This window comes from Atractosteus spatula, chromosome 10 (assembly GCF_055471065.1).
Source record: "Atractosteus spatula isolate fAtrSpa1 chromosome 10, fAtrSpa1.hap1, whole genome shotgun sequence".
Classification (NCBI taxonomy): Eukaryota; Metazoa; Chordata; class Actinopteri; order Semionotiformes; family Lepisosteidae; genus Atractosteus; species Atractosteus spatula.
This window is the reverse complement of record NC_142715.1, coordinates 24,264,803-24,286,160: the sequence shown is the minus strand read 5'-3', so window position 1 is coordinate 24,286,160 and position 21,358 is coordinate 24,264,803.

Here is a 21,358-nt window from a genome sequence, read left to right as displayed (position 1 = left end):
TATGTGTCAGACCTGCGAGCACATCTGCAGGCAACCTTTGCTTTTGCCCAGAACAATCTGGGAAGGAGTGCAGAGGGTAGGAAAGCATACTATGACCGAAAGGCAGTTAACCAGGAACTCCAAGTAGGAGACAAGGTCCTGTACTTCCAATTTGCCAAACCCACAGGGGTGGCCCGGAAGTTCTTACCCAGTTGGACAGGACCCCACGAGATTGTCGATAAGGTATCACCGGTAGCTTATCGAATTCGGATTGAAAAAGGAAGGCAATCTCTGGTCTACAAGTGGGTGCATCGCAACCACCTCCGGTTGTATCGCCCTTCTCAAATGGCGCCGGAGGACACAGAATAGGGTTAAAAGTCTAAACCCGATCAAAGAGGGGGGTGCCCCTTTGTAGTTGCAGGTAGTTAGGTACTGTAGTGTAGGTCCTGCTAGGAAAATATATTCAAAAATATAGTGGAACTGTACCATGTGCCTCATCTGTGTTCCAGAATGGGAATCCTAAAACTGCCACGGCTGGTCCTGACAGTACTGTGGATCGCCTCAACACAGCCCCTTGAAGTTGTGGAACCCGGTCCTCCTACCGGCATAGTCCTGCAGGACGCTCCAGGATTGTTGTTAACAAATTGCAGAACATATACTCAGCGAGTGTATGTACGGCTGGACCCACATGATGTGTTTCGGAAGCACATCAACATGAACAGTAGGGTGTCCTATCATGGTAGGCAGTGGGCTGGGGATACTGTATGGCATGCCCAGCTAGACACTATACACATGCTCTGCCAGCTGAGGAAGGCAACAGTCACCCAGGAGGAGATGACAGGCCTCAGCCGCCCCAAAAGGTTCTTGGGGGGTCTGATTGCTGCGGCCTCCGCCGTGGGTTCGCTATTTTCAGCTGGTCTGTTTGCTGCTAACACTGTCACCCTGACCACCCTGAGAAGGCAGGTGTCTGGGTTACGTAAGGAAATGCCAGAAATTTATGACAGGCTGTATCAACAGCAGCAGCGGCTGGAAAGCCTAGGGAAAACCTTACAGGGCACAATTTTAGCAGTAAACCTTCATGCAGCAGTGTTAAATAACACCCTCCACACCGTGGGCAGGATTGTCGACGTGTTACAGTGGGACTATGCTTATGTGCAACAGGTCAGAATGCTGATGCAGGATCTGCTTAGGGAGCTTAGTGCCACGGTAACTAGCCTAGCCATGGGACAAATTCCAACCTATTTGGTTCCACTGTCCTTAGTAGAAGAAGTACTGAGGACAACCACTTCCGAGATGGTGCAGCCATTGCAAGTACATCTTGCATACAGTCTAGGCAGTGCCATTCCCATACATGTCAACCCCGAAGCCAAGGAAATAGGTTTCCTGTTGAACCTTCCCATCGTGAGTAGCAAGGATATCTATAGACTTAAGTCTATATCGAACTGGAGGGGGGACATGCATGTGAAGTTGACCACCCCACCGCTCGTAGCTTACCGGGAGGATGATCCGAATTTGTACCTTGTTCCAAACCTGGAACTGTGTATATCAACCAAGGATATCCACTGGGTATGCCTAAGTAAGCCATTACTTAGGAACAAAACTCAGAGGTTGTGTGGTATCAGGAAGGGGGCTGCCACCGAAAAGTGTAAAGCCACAGTGACGAGTAGAAGGGAGGTTAACAAACCCCAGGTTGAGCAGGTGGGAAAGGAATGGCTGGTCAGCACACCACAGTTAACTGTTACAAAATCTCAACGATTTAGCACTATATCACCTGGAGTCAGAATTGTATGAAACGGAACTCGAGATTGTGGACGCTTTCAGAGGACACAGCGTTGACTTGGATGAGAGAATCCAAGAGACAGTAAGTCTTGAGGGCGTACAGTTAGTCGAATTTGTTCTCAACGACACAAACTTAAAAACCACGCTGGTAGGTCCCAAGCACAGTCGTTGTGGATCCTCTGGGGCGCTGGGAACAGTAAATGTGGTCATCTTGACACTGCTGCTGGGTACCTGGATCATGGCTGGGGTAATGTGTTGGATGCTGTTCTCTTGTATCAAAGCCTTGCGGGGTAGTTTGAATGAGACAAAGGGAGCAATGGTGTATCACCGAAATCAGGTAACCACTCCCAAACGTCTGCCTGCTGCAGAGCAATCCGATACTGATAGTGAACTGCCGGAAGTTTAAGGTCTAGGGCTAATGATGATGCCCGATGCCTCATTTCTATGTACCTTATAACCGAGAGCAGGTATACGCAATGTTCTTTCCAACACTATTTCCTGTACGAATTCTCGAGAGGTAATGTGAATATTGGGTGGTAAAATCCACCGTGGTACAACAGACATCACTTAACTCTGTTTTTGTTTTGAAGGCAACAACGCCTCAGGACCTTGTGACCTTCAAAAAGGGGGGATATGTAGCGGCAATGCTTGTTAATAAGACAGAATTAAGCATTGGTATGCGGTCCTAAATGAGGCCCCATCTCACTCTCCATCTCTGTGGTGCAGCCACAGAGAAAGTATTCATGCAGGCTGATTTAAGATGTTTTCTTTTGATAAGGGACAGCTCCCAAATGGGGATGCACTTAGCTAAGCCTGGCTATCATGATCAGTGGTCATCCATTGGCGCCTATCTGTCTAGGGAGTGCTAAATGGACATCTGGACTGCATTCCTAAGTGTCAGGAGTAAGTGACTCATATCTCACCTTGATCAACCAATCAGGGACTGGCAGGGTCACCACTTGGGTCTCCAATGCCCGCCAAACTCTCAACCAATCAGCACACATCTGTGTCTTGGTCAAAAAGGGAGCGCAAGCTCAGGTCGGGGCTCTCCTTGGCCATTTTCGCACATCCTCAGAGACAATCACGTGACAACTGCTGTTGTCTGCGCTGGGACTTGGACTTTGTTCTAAGCGCGAGGCCGAGGATCCCATATGTACTCAGAATTCTACCAACATGAATGCTCCGCTTGATCAACGGCAGCCTACAGTTGGACCCTCATCGACAACCTGAATAGCTTATTCAGAAGCAGCGCTGGACTGGGAACGAACCAGCTTCTTCCCGGGCAAAAGAGTGACTTGTGAGGATTCGCGGTCACACTCTGTGCATACAGACTTTCTACTAGCCATCCGGACTGCTGGTAGATCCCCTTGGAGCAACGACTGCCCTGCGCGCCGCAGTTAGATTCCTCTGCCCGTCCTACTCCGAGCTGCACCTCGACTGGTTGACCGGTAGCCAGAGGATGCCGGGACAACGCCCATTGGACAACTGCTGGAACAGAGGCTGTAACAGAGCCTGTCAGCTGGTTTGGTGTTCGTGCTGGGAAATTCTAAATCCATACACAGTGGATAAGTAAACCCCATGTTCTACATTGCGTCTCGAGAATTCAATTGTACCTCAACACAAGTTGTTATCAATTTAATTCATGAGTAATGTATTTACTTCGGAGTTTAGAGTAACAGTGGGTAATAACACTGATTAGCGATTTGGTAACCGAACTATATATATTGACATATATTCTCTGTTGTGTATCTCTTTGTGTTGGCATCTCTTCGAGATTATATACCTTGTATATTGATAACCCTCACAGTAAGGTCTGCCTCTCGTATCCAGGCAGACTAGTATATGTTTGGTGCACAATTTATGTTAATAAATGTATCTCGTGTATTGAACCCGTGTGTGTGTGTTGTTAGTTGTTCCGACGATTGATTTTCTAAAAGCCACAACGAACCACCTCGTGATTACTGCTACAAATAATAATTATCTCAGTAAAGCCATCAAACCACTACACTGGGGAGGGAAGAAAACTGAAATGAAGGAAATACATATTTAAAGGAGGTGTAAGTCTTAAATGTGTTCTGTCATATATGGGTGTTTAAATAGATTTGTTGTATAATTTATTGTGATTTCACTCTATACTTGTGTTTCTCAGGAGATAGTAGTAACATTGGGGTTTTGGTGGTACATATAATATGTTGTACTGTACGGCCAAATGTAAGGTTATGTTAAAAAGAACTTATTGTCACATTTTTTAACATGATTATTAGACACCTGTTGAATCTCAACTGGGGTTTCTTGAGAGATTGTTCAGTGAGCGAGGCCTCCCTCTGGACTCCGCACTGAATTGAAAGTTAAGCAAGCTCCTCACTGCTTGTCCTGTATTGTTACCTGTGCTCTCGTCTACATTATCTACGTGCAGCACAGCACCAAGAACACCATAAACTTTTTGACGGAAAGTGCTTAAGAACATGAAATATATTGAACATTTTAAACATTCATAGAACACCTTGAAAAACTGAGGGACAAAAGACCATCTATTTTACAGGTTCACTGTTGTCATGCCCTCTACTCGCCACATTCTCACATGGAAACGCACCCGCACTAATTACACTCCAGCCCTGAGCACTTCTGCCAAACGACACCGCCCCTGCAAATCGGCCAACCACAACACTTCATTAATCAATGCACCTTCTTCCTCACACAGTACTTAAATCCTCCGGAACCCTCTGCTCTTCGTCTGGTATTGGTTGTTCTTTTGGAAGCCTTCTTGATTGACCTTCACCTTTTGATCACAGAACTGCTTTTCGACTATGACTTCAGCCTTGCCTTTTTCTGGATTGGAAACCTACCCTGCTACCCTTTTCTACGAACCTCGGAACTCGACTCGGACTTCGCCTCTTGCCTAGCCCCCTAAGGTACCTTAGGGTTCATCCTCCTGTTTCCTCAGCGGGTTATTCATGACAGAATATCTGGTGCTAATCATGGATCCCGCGGACCTACAATCTATATACTCTCTCCTTAACCAGCACTTGCAAGCTCTGACCTAGTTTCATCACTACCTTTAGCTCCTCACAGATCAGGTCTCTCGGCTTTCGGCTTCTCCAGCCCCCACCCCTGCACTTAATCGCTATTAAGAACTGATATCCCCTGCCTCTTATACCAGTGCCTGTCCAGACAGCTGCCCCGCCACCTGCTCCCACAGCTACAGCCTTGCCGCTGATTCCTCCAGACAAGTTTGACGGGAATCCTGCAAAATGCCGGAGTTCCATTGCTCAGTGCTATTTATACATTCAGATGCACCTGGAACGCTTTCCTTATCACGAAGCAATTGGATTAGTCATCTCGCTCCTTACAGCTAGGGCTCTGGACTGGGCTTACAGCTCTACTGTCTAGAGCTGCTCCTGAACCGAGTTCCAGATGCCCTGAGCAAAAGGCTGCTGTCCAGGAGGAAGAGATGCCAGAGACTGAAGCGGAGGAGGAAGGGGAAGACGTGAGTTCTGGAGAACTTCATAGTTTTCAAATGTTTTATACTTCTATTCTAGTTTTTTTTCTTGTCTTATAGTTTATAAAATTTGTATTTTATAATCCTACAAGCCCCCAGTAGTTAAAAGCCATCATCAGGCTCTCAGGAAGATGGTGGCCCAGTCTGGACTGGATAGAAAGCACTCCCTGGCTGCTCCTCTCCTGGCTGGGTTTAAAGAGGACCTTACCAAGGATGTGGGAGTGGCAAATTACTCTCAGGAGGTGTTTTTTAAAGGCATTTAAAGCTGAGAAATGGTATTTCCATACAACATGTTTTTACTCCTTAGCTTAAAATTCATCAATGTGAGTCAAACATAGTGACGCTACAGTACATTTTTCAGGTAGAAAATGTACCCAGATTCCTGTTTCTTTATAGATCCATCTGCATCTTCCTTAAACTTTGTAAAGGACATAACCAAAACAATTATTGTAACCAAATGAAGACCACTGGACTGTCTCACCAAATCATTGCTAATTATATCAAGAACATAAACCGTTTTCCACGCTACATTCTGCATGCTATCAATGTGAAAGTAGAGGATCCCAGCCTGGCTAACCTCATCAACTTCCAGAGTATCCAAAAGGATATTCAGAAGAAAAACAGTAAGAAAGCCACCAAGAGATTACCAGAAAGAGGTCCTTTTCATTTTTTTTAACTTTATTCAGCTGTTCTTCTAATTTGAATACATAAAAGATGCTGATAGCATTACTTTCTCCCACAGATACAGACAGCTGCAGAGTCCAGAACCAAGTACCAAAGATTGCTGGAAGGTGTTGAGAGTTGCAATGAGATGTGTTGCACAGACTGCACAAGACATACAGCTCTGAAGACATCACCTTGCCTGAGCAGCTTCTTGTGCTGTATTACCTGCAGGCCTTTCTCTAGCTGAAGGACCTGCAGCACCCAGGGGTGGTAAAGAACATTAACAGTAAGAATACTTTCATACAACAAAAAAGAGTAAATTACACATATATATTGGATTTTTAGTTTGTTGTAATTTTTATTTTCTTGCTATTACAGGTTGAGGAATGGATGCAGAGTGTTGTTTCATCAAGTGGGCAAACAAATAGTAATAACTGCAGTTAACCAGCACAAAACCTCAACCAGCAGCTGGCTTCCTTTGCATTGAGTGAAGAAGAACATGTAAGATGATTAATATACCCCTCCACTCGATTCAGGGTTGTGGTAGAACTGGAACCATCCTGGCAAGCAGTGGGTGCAAAGCACTGTATCACCCATAATGTGACACCAGTCCATTACAGGACTCACCCACTCACACCATGGCCAGTTTTCACAGAAGCCAATTAAATTCCCTGTTAATACAGAGCAAAAGACCTCCACTTGCATAGCTCTCATCATGTACAGTATTTAAGAATCTGGAATGTACCTTAATTGCATTTTATTTGTGTTTTTCAGCCATTCATCTTTACTTTTCTAAACTATGCTGTAATACCCAGGTCAGCAGCTGTGAAAGGAGATGAAGAAGATGGACTGGTCAGCCAATGTATCAACAGTGTCTGAAGTGCTTGAGAAGTAGAAGCCCAGCACAAGACTGCCATCAAAAGACAAGCAAATTATCAACTTTTTAAAGCATCAAATCTGGGAAGGCCTGAGCATCACTGACGATCCTGTGAAGGGGGAAGAAGGTTGTGACTTCCAGGTGTTTCCAGAAGGGAGAGGTGGTGTGTGATTACAATGGCGAGGTCACAAAGACAACTGCTGAAGCCCAAATGGCACAGATGACAGAGGGATAGATGAGATGTCTTTTCTTTTCAGATGAACCTGCACAAGAACTGTGCATTGATGATTGTGAAAATCACTGTGCCTGCCTCCCGGATAAGAAGGCAATCGGAAGATGGATGAATCCATCAAAGAGAAAAGACAACATTAGGGCTATAATAGAGTCATTTATAATCAATGAACAGCCTGTCATAATTCTGTCTGTGACAAAAAGGGACATTGTTGAGGGAGAAGAGCTCCTCTGTGATTACAGCATTTTCAGGAAATCATTTCAAGGCGAAGGACAAGCTCTGGAGTGGTTGGTTCACTGACCATTTCAAAAATAGAAACTAAGTAAGTATATTAAAGTGCATATTTTGAAGATACTAATTTTCTTGAAGCTTGGAATTAATGTAAAAATGATATTCTTGTTAATGTCTTGAAAAATGGCATTTCTCATTCTCATCAGCAAGGATATAAGGAAGGGATATGGGACTCCCAAAAAGATACATGATTTTCAGAAGAGCATAGAAGGCAGAGAACTACCCCACTCAATTGTTACTGCAAAGACATGCCACATAGTGTAAACAAAAAAATTAGAAGTGAACCATTCCTGACATTTTTAGACAGAATCTGAATAGCAGAGCATTTCCAGACCAGACACTGGAGTTTCCTGCAGTGTTAGACAGGTAGTCTCTTGGTACGAGAGAGCTAGACAGAGTACTGGACTTCATGAACAACACCTTTCCAAATTCATTGAGAACAGAGCCCACAAAATGAGTCTAGAGAACAATTTCTTTCAATTTTAGTGGTAGTTTCTGAATAGCTTAAGGACAACAGTCGTAGAGTTATCTTATAACTTTTAAGAAATTCCAAAAGTGATTACAATATTATCAGTGGTTTATATTTAAAATTGAATCTGTTTCTTAAACAGAGGACATGGTTCACAGGAAAAGCAGCCTAAATCATTTGATGACTGAAATTTGACAAACTTGTAATAGTGTAAATTGTAAAGTGCAAAACAGTTGTATTGTTTTGGTTTTGTCTTCAACATAATCATATTAATAGGCATGTTATTTTTATAGCAGCCGTCTGCCATTCACCACTAGCCAAGATGCCACGAGGTACATGAGATGACCCAGAAGTACTTAATGATGCAGAGAAGAGCATATTGGGGGGGGTGGGGGGGGAAGACAAGAAATATCCATTAACACTTGCATCTAGAAGACAGAAGATGGGTGATGGTCAGCAGTTCAAGACCAAACACTGGAGGTTAAATTGAAGTTTGGTGATATGGCCAGCAGCCATATTACCCTGCAACTCACAACTAGTAACCCACCGAATCTAAGCGGGTGTGAGCCTGGTCAGTACCTGGATGAGAGACCTCCTGGGAAAAACTAAGGTTGCTGCTGGAAGAGGAGTTAGTGGGGCCAACAGGGGGCACTCACCCTGTGGTCCATGTGGGTCCTAATGCCCCAGTATAGTGACGGGGACACTATACTGTAAACAGGTGCCGTCCTTTGGATGAGATGTAAAACAGAGGTCCTGACTCTGTGGTTAAAAATCCCAGGGCGTTTCTCGAAAAGAGTAGGGGTGTAACCCCGGTGTCCTGGCCAAATTTCCCATTGGCCCTTCCCAATCATGGCCTCCTAATAATCCCCCACAATGAACGGGCTACATTACTCTGCTCTCCTCCCCACTGATAGCTGATGTATGGTGAGCATTCTGGCGCACTAGGGGTGCCGTCGCATCATCCAGGTGGATGCTGCACATTGGTGGTGGTAGTGGGAGTCCCCATTACCTGTAAAGCGCATTGAGTGGAGTGTCCAGAAAAGTGTTATATAAGTGTAAGCAATTATTATTATAAACCAATTTTCTATGTCCGGTTTTAACACAATCCTATTAATATACTCACAAAATGCCTGTTATTGAATACAAGCCAGGTTCCCAGGAGTACACATGACCAAGCAAAAAGGTGGCTACCTGAAGTGCAGGGAATCACAGGGAAAGACCTCTTGCCCACATGAATGTCTCTGCTCTGAAAACTACTGGATAAAGGTATATGACGATCTGTTGACCTGTTGATCTGTTGATCAGCTGTTGATTTTGTGCAAAACATTGAATATGAAAGAAGTGTCACCATTCAATGAAGTTCAGACATAAGTATTATATTGAGAAGCTAGATCCATTCTACTTATAGCTGTAGTACTTTTATATTGCCCTGTTTGCTTTGGTTTCCTCCACAGGCTCTGGTTTTCAGACATCAGTCCAAGATCATTGGTGGGTTGATTGGTTTCTGGTAAAATTGGGCCTAGATGTGAGTGTGTGTGTTTACATTTCTATCTGGCATTCTCAAAAGATGATTTTGTTTTCTTTTCTTAATTGGTCTTGATTAAGAGAATTTACTTGGCATAATACACTTGTGATTAATGCTTTTTCTTTGTGAATAGTCTTATTTTAATCTACATGATGTCAATGAGTTAGTACCTTAAAGAACAAGCAGTAAAAAAAAAGACATTTCAGGCAGTTTATTAGCTAAAGTTTTTATAAGTGAACTGAGATTCCTGTGCAGTGCAGAGACCCGTCTTTAATATGCTGCATGTGTTCATGGTAGACTTGAAATTTGTTTTTGTCACAATGTAAAAATATAATAAAATAGATAATATACTCTATTTATCAAGACTTGACTATTTTAATTACATACTTCCATTGACTACTTTGGAATACATTCCTCAGTTTTACTGAATATTTGTCTCACAGTGAAGACATGGGTGACATAACAGGGGTCAGGGCTGTGCTGACTGGACGTTTTTTGTAGACTGGCCAGTGTCTATGCAAGACTGTTGGATCACTGAGGGTTCCCCAACCCGTATAATATTGCCAGGTGGTGTAACCACCTACAAAAGCTAAACTTTTCTTCATTAAGGTGTCACCATCTGTCACACCCTGGAAGGATAAGAGACGAAAGATAAGCCTCCCACTGTCACTGACAGAGCAGTCTGGGACACTCGAGCCTGGACTCGACTGTTGTCTTTGGAAGATGTGTGATTTATTTCATCTTTGTTACTCCAAGAGTGTCAGTCCTGCCTAGCTGTTGTGTCACTGCCTGATTCACCCCCACATCGGGAAGAAACCACTGACTTCCGTCTAGAAAGCAGAACAATTCATTTTAACTGGTCAATCAGATCTAATGAGCTGTATTACCCTTGAGAAGACTGGACACTTTACATCTAAATTCCTCCAGCCCCACTTGTGGAAACAACCCCCATTTACTGTTCAGGAGCTCCTGGCCCCACTTATTCCCAGCGGAACCAGCCTGGAGCAGCAGAAGAGAGATTTTTGTTTCTTTATATTTTCTGCTGTTGTAAAACAAGTCAACTTTAGGGATAAAAGCTCTCCCTCAAGTCTGGTATGTCTCCTGTATTTGCCCTATACTCTCAGGGCTTGTCTCTCAGCTGAGTGATCAAAAGATGAACAGCTCAGCTTAACTGCAATATACTGAATTTCACACTTGGGTAAAACAGATGCTAGTGTTGAGTGGGCAGGGGAGGGCCAGTTGTGCTCCTGAACTAGTCCCTCCTCTCTTTGTTATTCCTGTATTTGCGTCACAGTCTATTAACTCCAGCAGTGCCCTATTGCTTTTATATTTTGTTAAAAAAAAAACAGCTCTGATGAGTTACATATTTCACAAATCTATCTAAAACAAATTTTGGTACAATTCCTTTTTTACTTGAAGACCTTTAGCTCAGCTGGCAAGACCTGGGTTTGAGGCTATACAGTGAGGCACGAACTAGGGTGGGAGTGGCAAGGGCACAAGCCCTAGAACCCAAACCATTACAATAACGAAATGACAGACGATTAAACGGGGGTAATTTCGAAGTCGTAAATATGAGATACCATAGCGCGGTTTGTTTCACTCCCTGGCGAGAATGAGTTTCCATAGTTATGTGTAATCTTGATACATCACATCACTTTATTTGGGCTTTAACCTCCAGCTGTTACCCCTCACACTCAAATGTTTAAGAAAAAGAGTTTTAATTGAAGCTTTGCCCAGCAGAGTGTTTGGATAGAAGGAAGAAATAAAAGCGCTATTCGCGACTGTCTAGCACAGTAATCACCAACTCCAGTAATAATAACAATAATAATAACGAAAGAATCCCGGCTTCTGCTTAAAAAAAAAAATGAAATTATGCGTCTCCAACACTGGCTGGAGACTACGTGTGTCCGGGCTCAGCGGTTATATAGGACAGGACTCGGCGAGCTGCAGGTGAAACTCATTGCTCTGCGCTCCCTGTGTGGAATGCGCGTCTCCCTCCTGACTCGTCACACCGCCTTCATACTCTATAGCGGGGAAAAAAAACTCCCCTCTACTGTCTTCATACATCCCTCTTAAATCACAGAAACACTGAAACCTCCGAGGCGTTTCTGTGAGTCAGTACCGGGTTTTTCTGTTCGAGGTTACAAGCAGAAACAATAAAAGCGTTGAAAGCAGGAAGTTATTTCTGCTCGTAGGCGATAACGTATAAAAATACATTTTCTGATTCCAAAAACCTAATAAAATCCATGTAAGTCTCCCTTTCGTTCCCAATGCACATTACTGAATATAAACCAGTCCAGTTCAGGTACTTTTCTGATGTATATGAATACACTAGTTCTGGCGCAGCTGTTACAACAAAGATACTTACGAACTATTTTTTTTTTTCATACGAGCTCTCGCCGTTTTTAAATTGAATATTTTTTCAATTCGCTAAGTCACAAGAAACACCAACAACACTCATCGTGAGCATCTGACCAATCACATTCCTGAATTTTAAAAGTATTTAGTATTTATTTTTAACTTGTTTTATTTTTAAAAAAATGTATACACCTGTTTTACATATTCTTGCCATTTTTGGCATATTGTAAGTGGATTGTAACTTCAAATTGATAATTCCTGATCTTTATAACTGTGTATCATTTCTTTTTACCTTGTTTTAATATGTTTTAATTATTTTTGCATTTTATAGAACTTTTTTAATATATTGAGCATTTTAGCATAATTTTAAAATAGGACTATCAATGCTCCTGACTTCTAAAACCTGTATTTATTCTGACATTTTTCTCTCCAACTGCAGATGAGGAGGGATGCATTTGATTTTAAATTGGTTGATTTTAGGGGAAAATGTACATTAATTTCTTTCTGCTTCTCCTCCCTCCAGACTCCACAGCGGGAACAAAACTCCCCTTTACTGTCTTCATACATCCCTCTTAAATCCCAGAAATACAGAAACTCTGGGGCGTTTCTGTAAATTAGTATTGAGTTTTTCTGTTCGAGGTTACAAGCAGAAACAAAAAAGCGATGAAAGTAGGAAGTTATTTCTGCTCTTAGGCAACAACGTGTAAAAAATAAATTTTCTGATTCCTAAAACCTAATAAAATCAATGTGAGTCTCCCTTCCATTCCCAATGCACATAACTCAATATAAACCAGTGACGTTCAGGTACTTTTCTTTTTTTAAGTATTATTGATATTTTTAGCATATTGTAAGTGGATTTTTTTTCAAACATTTTATTTTTAGATCATATGGAACACAATCAACCCATTGTAACTTCCCATAGGTAATTCCTGAGCTTTATAACTGTGTATTATTTCTTTTTACCTTGTTTTAATATATTTTTTATTTTTGCATTTTACAGAGCTTTTTTAATATGTTGTGAGCATTTAAGTGTCATTTTAAAATAGGACTATCAATGCTCCTGACTTTTAAACCTGTATTCTGATATTATTTTCTCCACCTGCAGATGAAGAGGGAGGTATTTGATTTTAAATGTGTTGATTTTGGGGGAAAATGTACATCAATTTCCTTGTATGTATCACCAGTGGAAAACTTGGTATTTTGGGATGAATTGCAATCTTTACTGCAAGGCCTTCAGACTGATATAGAAATGACGGGAGATTTAAATGACACATTTGATAAATCAGACAGGAACAGCATAACATCTAAAATGGCAGAACCCCCTAAAGTACTGAAAAATTTCAGGCACATTCATAATAAATAAAATGTATTTAATTTAAAGCATAAAATTTGCTTTAAAAAGAAAACCACAATTTGTACGATATCATAATTCAATATCAATGTTCAGATGAAGGATTTGGAGAAGCAACAGCAATAGGAAAGTACATTGATTTTGGGATAATGTTTGCATCTGAATAATCCTTCCTCCTGGAAAGAAGAAAAAAAAAACATGTTTTGAGTCTCAGTCTTCAGGATCCGAAAAAAACGTGCAAATTTTTTCCCATGTATTTTGAATAAAGTTATAACTCTCATAGAAGATAAATTTTATCAGTTGAATGCAGTCGATACTTTCGCCTTTTTATATGATGACAGGACCTACATTTAGGGCTCAGTACTGATAACACTGCTGCTATTGATGGACTAGAAATAAGTGATGTATTGGCAGTTTGTTTTCTGAGGCAAGCAGTCCTAGAACACCTCCTATAATGTTATAGATTCAGAGCATGAAATATTTTTCCACCTCGTCTCACCTAATGCTATTGCATTAACAAGGCTGAAATTGGCTTTTTATTCGCCAGCTTCTTCGTGTTTTTCGTTCCATCTTAAATGCTGCTGCTGTGATGTTATGCCGCCTTTTGCCTTTAGATGGCTCTCTACAGTCATTTTTAAAAATACGTATCCAGATATATTACTGTACATATCCTCAGTAAAGGGGAATATGTAAGTAGAGACTGTCCAAATTGCACTTCTGTATTAAACACATTTCAGAAACACAACTCTCAATAAAACAAACTGGCATGTTATACAACGAGTAAATAAGACAAAGGCAAAGCATAAGTTCACTGGCACTTACTGCATATTTTCCACGACCTTGCCTTCTGATCATAAAAAGTCTCAAACTCCTGCATTTTGCAAGAAATTTTAATATAGCAGTTTTAAATGGGACATCTAGAACATGGCATATGAGAATATATGGGACCCAACATTTTTGTCGGTTGGGTAGAAGAACGCTTCTTCGCTTTCTACACTGGCTATGTCCCTGACCTCTACAAACGATATATTGATGACTGCGTCGGTGCCGCCACATGCTCCAGCGATCAACTTGAGTTCTTCCTGCACCATTTCACCAACTTCCACCCGTCCCTCAAATATACGGTTAACATATCTTCCACCACTCTTCCGTTTCTAGACATCCACTTGTCTATCAACTACCCCTGACTGTCCACTTCAGTTTATTACAAACCCACGGATTCACACAGCTACCTCCTGTACAGCTCATTTCACCCCAACCACACTAAAAACTCTCTTCCTTTTTCACAGTTCCTTAGGTTACGACGATTATGCAGCGACGACATCGACTTCGATAACCAAGCCCTCGAAATGTACTCATTTTTCATCAACAGAGGATACCCCAGCAGTGTGATTGACAGGGCCCTTGCCCGAGCCAAAAACACCCCCTGGAGCATCAACCCGATCAGGAACTCCCGCCGTAACAACTGCATTCCTTTGGTGCTTCCTTACCACCCTAACACACTTCCTATCCCCAGGACCATTAACCAGAACTTTTCCATCGTACAGGATGATCCCTCCATTGGGGCCCTCTTTTCTGATCGCCCTATCATCTCATATCACCGACCACCTAATCTGCGTAACCTCCTTGTTCACAGCTCCCTTGACCGGCCTCAACAACCATCCACACCAGGCACTTTCCCTTGCAACAGAGCTCGCTGTATCACCTGCAAGTACACACCACCACCACACTCATTCAAGGCCCCTCAGGACAATTCCGGATCACCCAGACAGCATCTTGTACCTCCAGCAACCTTATTTACTGTATCTCTTGCAGTAAATGCCCAGCCATCTACATTGGAGAAACAGGAAGGAGACTCGGAGACCGCTTCAGAGAACACGTCAGGGCTGTGAAGATTAAAGATCTCTCCAAGCCCATTGTTTCTCATTTCACCTCCGACGGCCACAACCACTCTAATCTCTCCGTCTGTGTTCTCAAAGACGGTTTTCCGAACTCATACATCAGAAAGACCACCGAAACTAAAATTATTCTGCAGCTAGGATCACACATTCTCCCTTCCCTTAACGACAGATTACTGTTCTTTTAAATTTTCTCCATTCATTGGAAGTTTCATTTCACACCTCTCTGCACCCATTCTGACTTCACACCTCTTGATTGGCCTCTCTTTCTGTCCCCTGCTCCCGCCTCTCACTCCTCCTCCTTCCCAACCTTTGTTCTCCCGCTGCTTTACCTTTGCCTACTGCCCTGTCTCTCTCACACCTGAAGAAGGCTCCACGGCCGAAACGTTGTGTTCTCTTTCTTCTTTTTTTTCAGCATGGAATAAACCTATTACTTGTTCCTGAGAATATATGGTTAACTTAGGATGAGCAGAGGGTGATCCCACTTTCTGCTTATTGCTGTGAACCTACCTCCTGGTTATAAAAATGTCTAAAAATTCTGACACAGATGTGTGAGAGACAATGGAAAAGACTATCAAAATCCTGAACTTCAGGACATTTTACTGTACCATTTTAAAAATATGACCCTCTGAACATGGCATGTGAGAAAATGGCATGTGCGAATACATTGGGAAAAGGTGAATCCAATTTCTGCTGAATTGCTATGGCCCTCCCTCCTGATTATAAAATCGTCTCACAATTCTGACACTGAGGTATGAGACACAATGTAACAGGAACTCATAATCGTGACGTACAAGAGATTTTACTGATACGTTTTTTTTAATAATGACCCTCTGAACATGGCATGTGAGGATTTATAGTCAACAAAATAGCACACATTCTGCCAATTTGCTTTGTCCCTCCTTCCTCGTTACCAAAACATCTTAGTATACCGATACCGGTAAATGTCTCTAAATCCAGAAGTTAAGTTTTCAAAGTATATCGGAGTCAACCGATACTGATCAGGTTCTGCTGCTGCTGAGCCCGCAGCCTTCACCATAAGGTCCAAATCCCCAAGCCTGCTGACCATATATGTCCATCCCTTCTTGTCAAAACTCGTATTTTCACAGGGTACCCTTCAGAAATCTCAGTATAGAATGAAAAAAAAACTCCAATAGATCTCGGCCACTGTTGGTGATTTTCCTTTAAAAACAAATGAATCCCTGGAACTTTTACGGAGTGTATCACTTTCACTGAGACTGAGGAGTGTTAAGCTGTACATGAGTCTTTGTGGCTCGGTTGTTAACCAAAAGGGTGGTGGTTTGAGCCCTCCCAGGGACGCTATGAGCCTTTTAATGAACACACCCTCCTCACTTCATTTCTCCACGGCCAGTCTGCCCCCTACTGCCGGTAGGGGGCAGTAGGCTCTCAAATATTGCTAGCTGTGTATATAGTGAAGAAGCAGAGGTTAGTTTCTCATCTGCATGTTGCAGAGCCTTACGCAACTCGTAACAACAGCTGGGGTTTGATCCCTGCACGGCCTATTAGTTGAAAGACCATTGTAAATGACGTGTAACTGATTTATCCAGCTGGCTTTTATGTTTTACACTAAATTGCTATCTTGAAACCAGAAGGAGAAAGAAGGAAAACAACCATGGTGCATCAAGAAGGAAAGCTGTTTTACACTGCCTTCACTCCTTTTAATTTAATCCAGCTTGTGAAGACAACTGCGCCCTATCAAAGGAAAATGTTACCCAAAAGTTGGAAAGCACGCTCTGAATCCATCTGTATATTTGATTTCCGCGATCCGTTCAAGGCTGCTTGGTGTTTCGCAAGCAAATCATTTCAGGGAAGAAACTCAGTTTAGTGTACTACGGGTGCATTTTCACTCATTGAGTTAAATCTTTGTACTCTCTTTGCATTCTCAGCTATAATATTACAAAATTACAGTTCGGATTAATTGGAAAACGTCACAAGCATTATTAGGTTAGGACTGTAAAAGTGTATTTTAATATCTTGGTATATCTATCTTCATTTTGATATAGATGTAACCATAAATGTTGTTAAGCATATTGTACATTTGTCGTACTTTTTAAAACATTTTAGTTGAGGACACACGGCGACTATTATACCTTGTGATACATGCAAGACATCTGTAAACGAAGATGTAATTGCAATAAAATGGGCAATTAACAGAAAAGCACAATTTGTATAATATTATTTCTCTATGTCGATGATCATTTGAAGGATTTGAAGAAACTATCAAAGAAACAGCAGTGATAGCAGGTGATTTTGGTTTTGAACCCAACTTTACACCTCAATAATCCATTTGTTCTCGAAAAAAGAAAAGACAGGCATGTTTTGAGTCTCATAATGATCCTCTTCTCGATTCAAAGAAACGTATAAATTTGATTCCTTCCGTAGTATTTTGGATTTTCTTACGAAGATCTCATGAATTATTGCCAGGATCTATATTTAGCGTTCGGTAGCGATAACACTGCTGATATTGATTGAGTAAAAATCTATGATGTATTGACAGCTTTATCTGAAGCGAGAAGTCCTTGAACGCCGCTTATGAAGTGTTGGGATTCATACCATGAAATACTTTTTGTTTCCCACCCCAACTGCTGCTTTTGCATTACACATTATGCGAACATTACCAGTTTTGGTAGCTTCTTTGCGCGATTTTTCAAAACTGAAACTAATTACAAAATTATTTAAGATCAACCATGTCCAAAATTGTAAATCAGGACTAATATTAATATCAACTGAAATTACTACAGAAGAAAAGATTTAACTGAAATATTAATTAGACTATGCAAGCCTAAAAAGTAGAACAATTCAATTTATATAACTTTTATTTTTTTATTTTTTGAGAAATGGGCTCACACCGGAAGACACTAACGTTTCTCTTCGTTAGAGTATGTGAATAACAGTTTAACCCAAAATGTTTGGAGTCCACAGGGAGGACTTGCTTGCTGACTGATCTCTCAAGAATCCTGGGTGAGATTCAACAGGTGTTTGAATCTTGACAGCCACAAAAGTTTGATGACCTTCTCTGGATTTCCTGAATATGACATTAAATTAGTTCAAATCATTTGGTAGTTAACAGAACTAAATGCTTTGGAGGTACATTTAAAACAGCAGAGCAACACTGTAGCTCTTCGAGTGTGCCTGAGTTTAGCTTTCACTCAACAGAAGATTGCGATGTGAGCACAGTAAAGCACCTGGAGATGCCGGGGACTCATACATACTCTACCACTGAGCTACATCCCCGACAGAGCAGATTAAACAGAGTCTTAAACTTTAAGGGACAGAAACGACTCCTTATTACAGCTAACATTAATTAAAATGACATCACAACAAAAGAGTTGAGCCTGTGTAGGTGAGACTAGGATAACTTTGTAGGCGAGAGAGAGGATTATGAAAATGTGCAGGTGCTTCTTAGAAGCACGTTGGTGGTACAAGCGACTTCCAAATAATTTAGCCGGATTTGAATCCTGGACAGTGCCTCTCTAAAACTTTTCAAGATAATCTGTGGTCCGGTAAAACATCTTTTGAACTTGCATTCCAGTTAGAAAGCATGGTTTTAAAAACCAAAACACTCAATAAGGAAGAAGCAGATCTCTTTACACAAGACGGCAGTGTGATATGAGAATTCCTCTGTTGTTGAAGGATTCAGACTCCTTCTCAGAGGTCCTTGCTCACCAAATAACTTTACAGCTGAGGAAGAGCACCACGGAAAATACCCAACTCAACCAGCAAGCGCGTTGGTTGCTCTTGCTCTTAATGCAAGGAGATGTTTTTGTTTTCCTTGCAATAATCATTATTAACCAGAACAGCAGCACAACTGGTTGCATTTGTGATTATGTCACTTCTCTGCCTCAACAAGGTCTATAAAAGACTCTGAAAGTAGTAAAGCAAAACTGAGTTCAAAATCATATTAGTAATTCTAAGCGATATCTGCATACAGACGATCCAATAAGAACGTTGAAATCTTTTAATTTCGCCTTTCTATATATTGCGCTGCTTTTTACCCTGGTGTAAAACTATTGGATTGAAGGAATGCTTACCGCGTGGTTAAAATTTATCGTTGTTATTTGGAGAAATCTGTGAACTCAAGATTTTATATGCTTTAAAAAACAACCATACGAATAGGAAAAAACGACAGTGCTGATTATTTTCCCAAGATGGAGCATTGATGACCTATCCGAGCCAAGTGATAAAGCTCACCCAGAGGATACTCTAGCAGAACGTCAAAGAACATTCACCTTTGTAACCAAGGCAACCACAGGAACAATATCAAGAAGCACAATCAATTCTCCATTTAAATCTTTTGTGTAAGGTATGCTTTGTGAAAGCATGAAGTAAATCCCCTGATCTCTTTTGAACATGGACAAAGTATTTCTGATGCAAAGCTATGCGCAAAGATATAATAAGCTCAATACTTGTTTTCTAAAAGAAGGCTTATTACGAAACCTTTCCCCATACTACTTTTTCGTACACGATCAACAATCACACCGGACAAATATCGGAATGAAATGGCCTTTTTTTAATTAAGGAAATTCATGAAGTAGAGGAGTGACATCATCACAAAGGCGTCATACACTAAATGTTGATCACTTTGTCACCCCACATGTTGCCCCACGTCCGCTACCTGAGGGCATAGATTTCTATACATTTCCTGACCAGCTGAGCCCGGGCTAACCCCCGTCTCGCCGCTACACATAGGGTCTTTATCACTCCTTCTGACATCTGTAACACACTTTTAGTGGGGGGGAATCCCACTGCTGCCTGATATCTCCTTAAGAATCACTTTGTGTTGTTGCTTCCTTGTGATTTCCTTGTGATTTCAACCAATTTCAAAACAATTTGAGTAACAATAATAGTCAAATGTGAGTGTCCCTGCAAATTGTGATCTAATTAAGACAGACACATGTCCCAGTTTTATTTATCAAAGCTAGATATACATTTTCTCATGCAACTTTATTTCAAAAGCCATTTGATTTCACTCATTTTGTAAAAAAAGAGAAAACGAAAATGTATGGATGTCAATCTTTCAAAGCGTTGGTTTTAGAACTTAACTTCCGGCATAATTTTCAACCTTCTAACCCACCACCGGCATCCGACTAGCTCAGTCTGTAGATTATGAAATTGTTCAGGCTGTAAAGGATGAAATTCTTCATCTCAGGGTCCTGGGTTGGAGCTCCACCTTGGGCAAGGTGTATTTTCTGAGTTAAAGAAAGTCCCCCTTCATCCTTGACTATTTTACAATGTAATGGTACCTACCACAACTCGATAATCCAGGTCCGTCTGAACATTATCTAAAAGCAAATGTCTTTCCGTGTTTGAGTATCTAAATTACGGAAGTCAATGCTGCTATCAAGGAAAAATAAAATAAAATCCTGGGTTATGTAGTTTTGAGACTCTAAATATCTTACTTTCATATTGAAGTGGTACAATGGATTCCAGGGCACATTCGTTCTTGATTCAGGATATATACTGTATGAGTGTGCTAATGGTTAAAACTGTGTTTACATGAGGTACAAACGGTAACATTTCCATTCGAGAAGAAAGCCAGTCTGTGCGCATTTCTCAGCGTACACATTGTCAGGAACACCAAACCCACAGTGACAGAAACCTATCGATAGCCTGTAGGAACATTGCAAATGTAACAGGTTGTTTATACACACATATGATATCGTTGCTAACTTGTAATTAGGATATAATTTGGTATTTCTTAATTACGAGAACGCAGGATTTTTTTCCCTTGGTGGCAACAATACGCTTTTGCAATAAATCATAGACTCTGCTTTCAAAATAGCTGCACCAGGCACTCGGACAAAGATAAACCCAGGGATTTAAAATTCAGAAATATGAATGGTCAATTGCTTACAGTTAGGGTTTTTACGTTTTCTTATTTAGCGATTTGTATATCAATCTTTAAAAAAAACATTAAAATGCTAACAATATATAAAGTAAAAACAACAGCACCGATAAAAACTGGGGACACAAGTAGTTTTTTTTACAATCAGATTCCAATCTCTAATGCCGTGTGTGAGAGCTTACGTAACTTTCCTTTTCTCACATTTTCTGACGACTATTCCGAAGGAGCGCTCTGTCAACTCCTAATACTTTTCGAAAATCTGCCTGCGTTTGATTATTGTCGTTTTAGTTTTTAAAAAAGTTCAATATTGATCATACTGTAACTAAAGAAAATAATTATCACGAGCAAAAAGACTGAAGATGCGAGTCGCTCTTGAATCAGAGCTGGGTGACACGGGCTTCTGTTCTGATATGGTTGTATGAGAAGCAGGAAGAACCGCTTCTCTCCTATGGAGCACAAGTGAGATACTGTATATCAACGAAGCAGGAGTTGAACCTACAATCTCCTGATGAAAATGCGTTATCCATTACGCCACTGGCCTTGGCTTTATGACTTCATTGCACCATAGTGA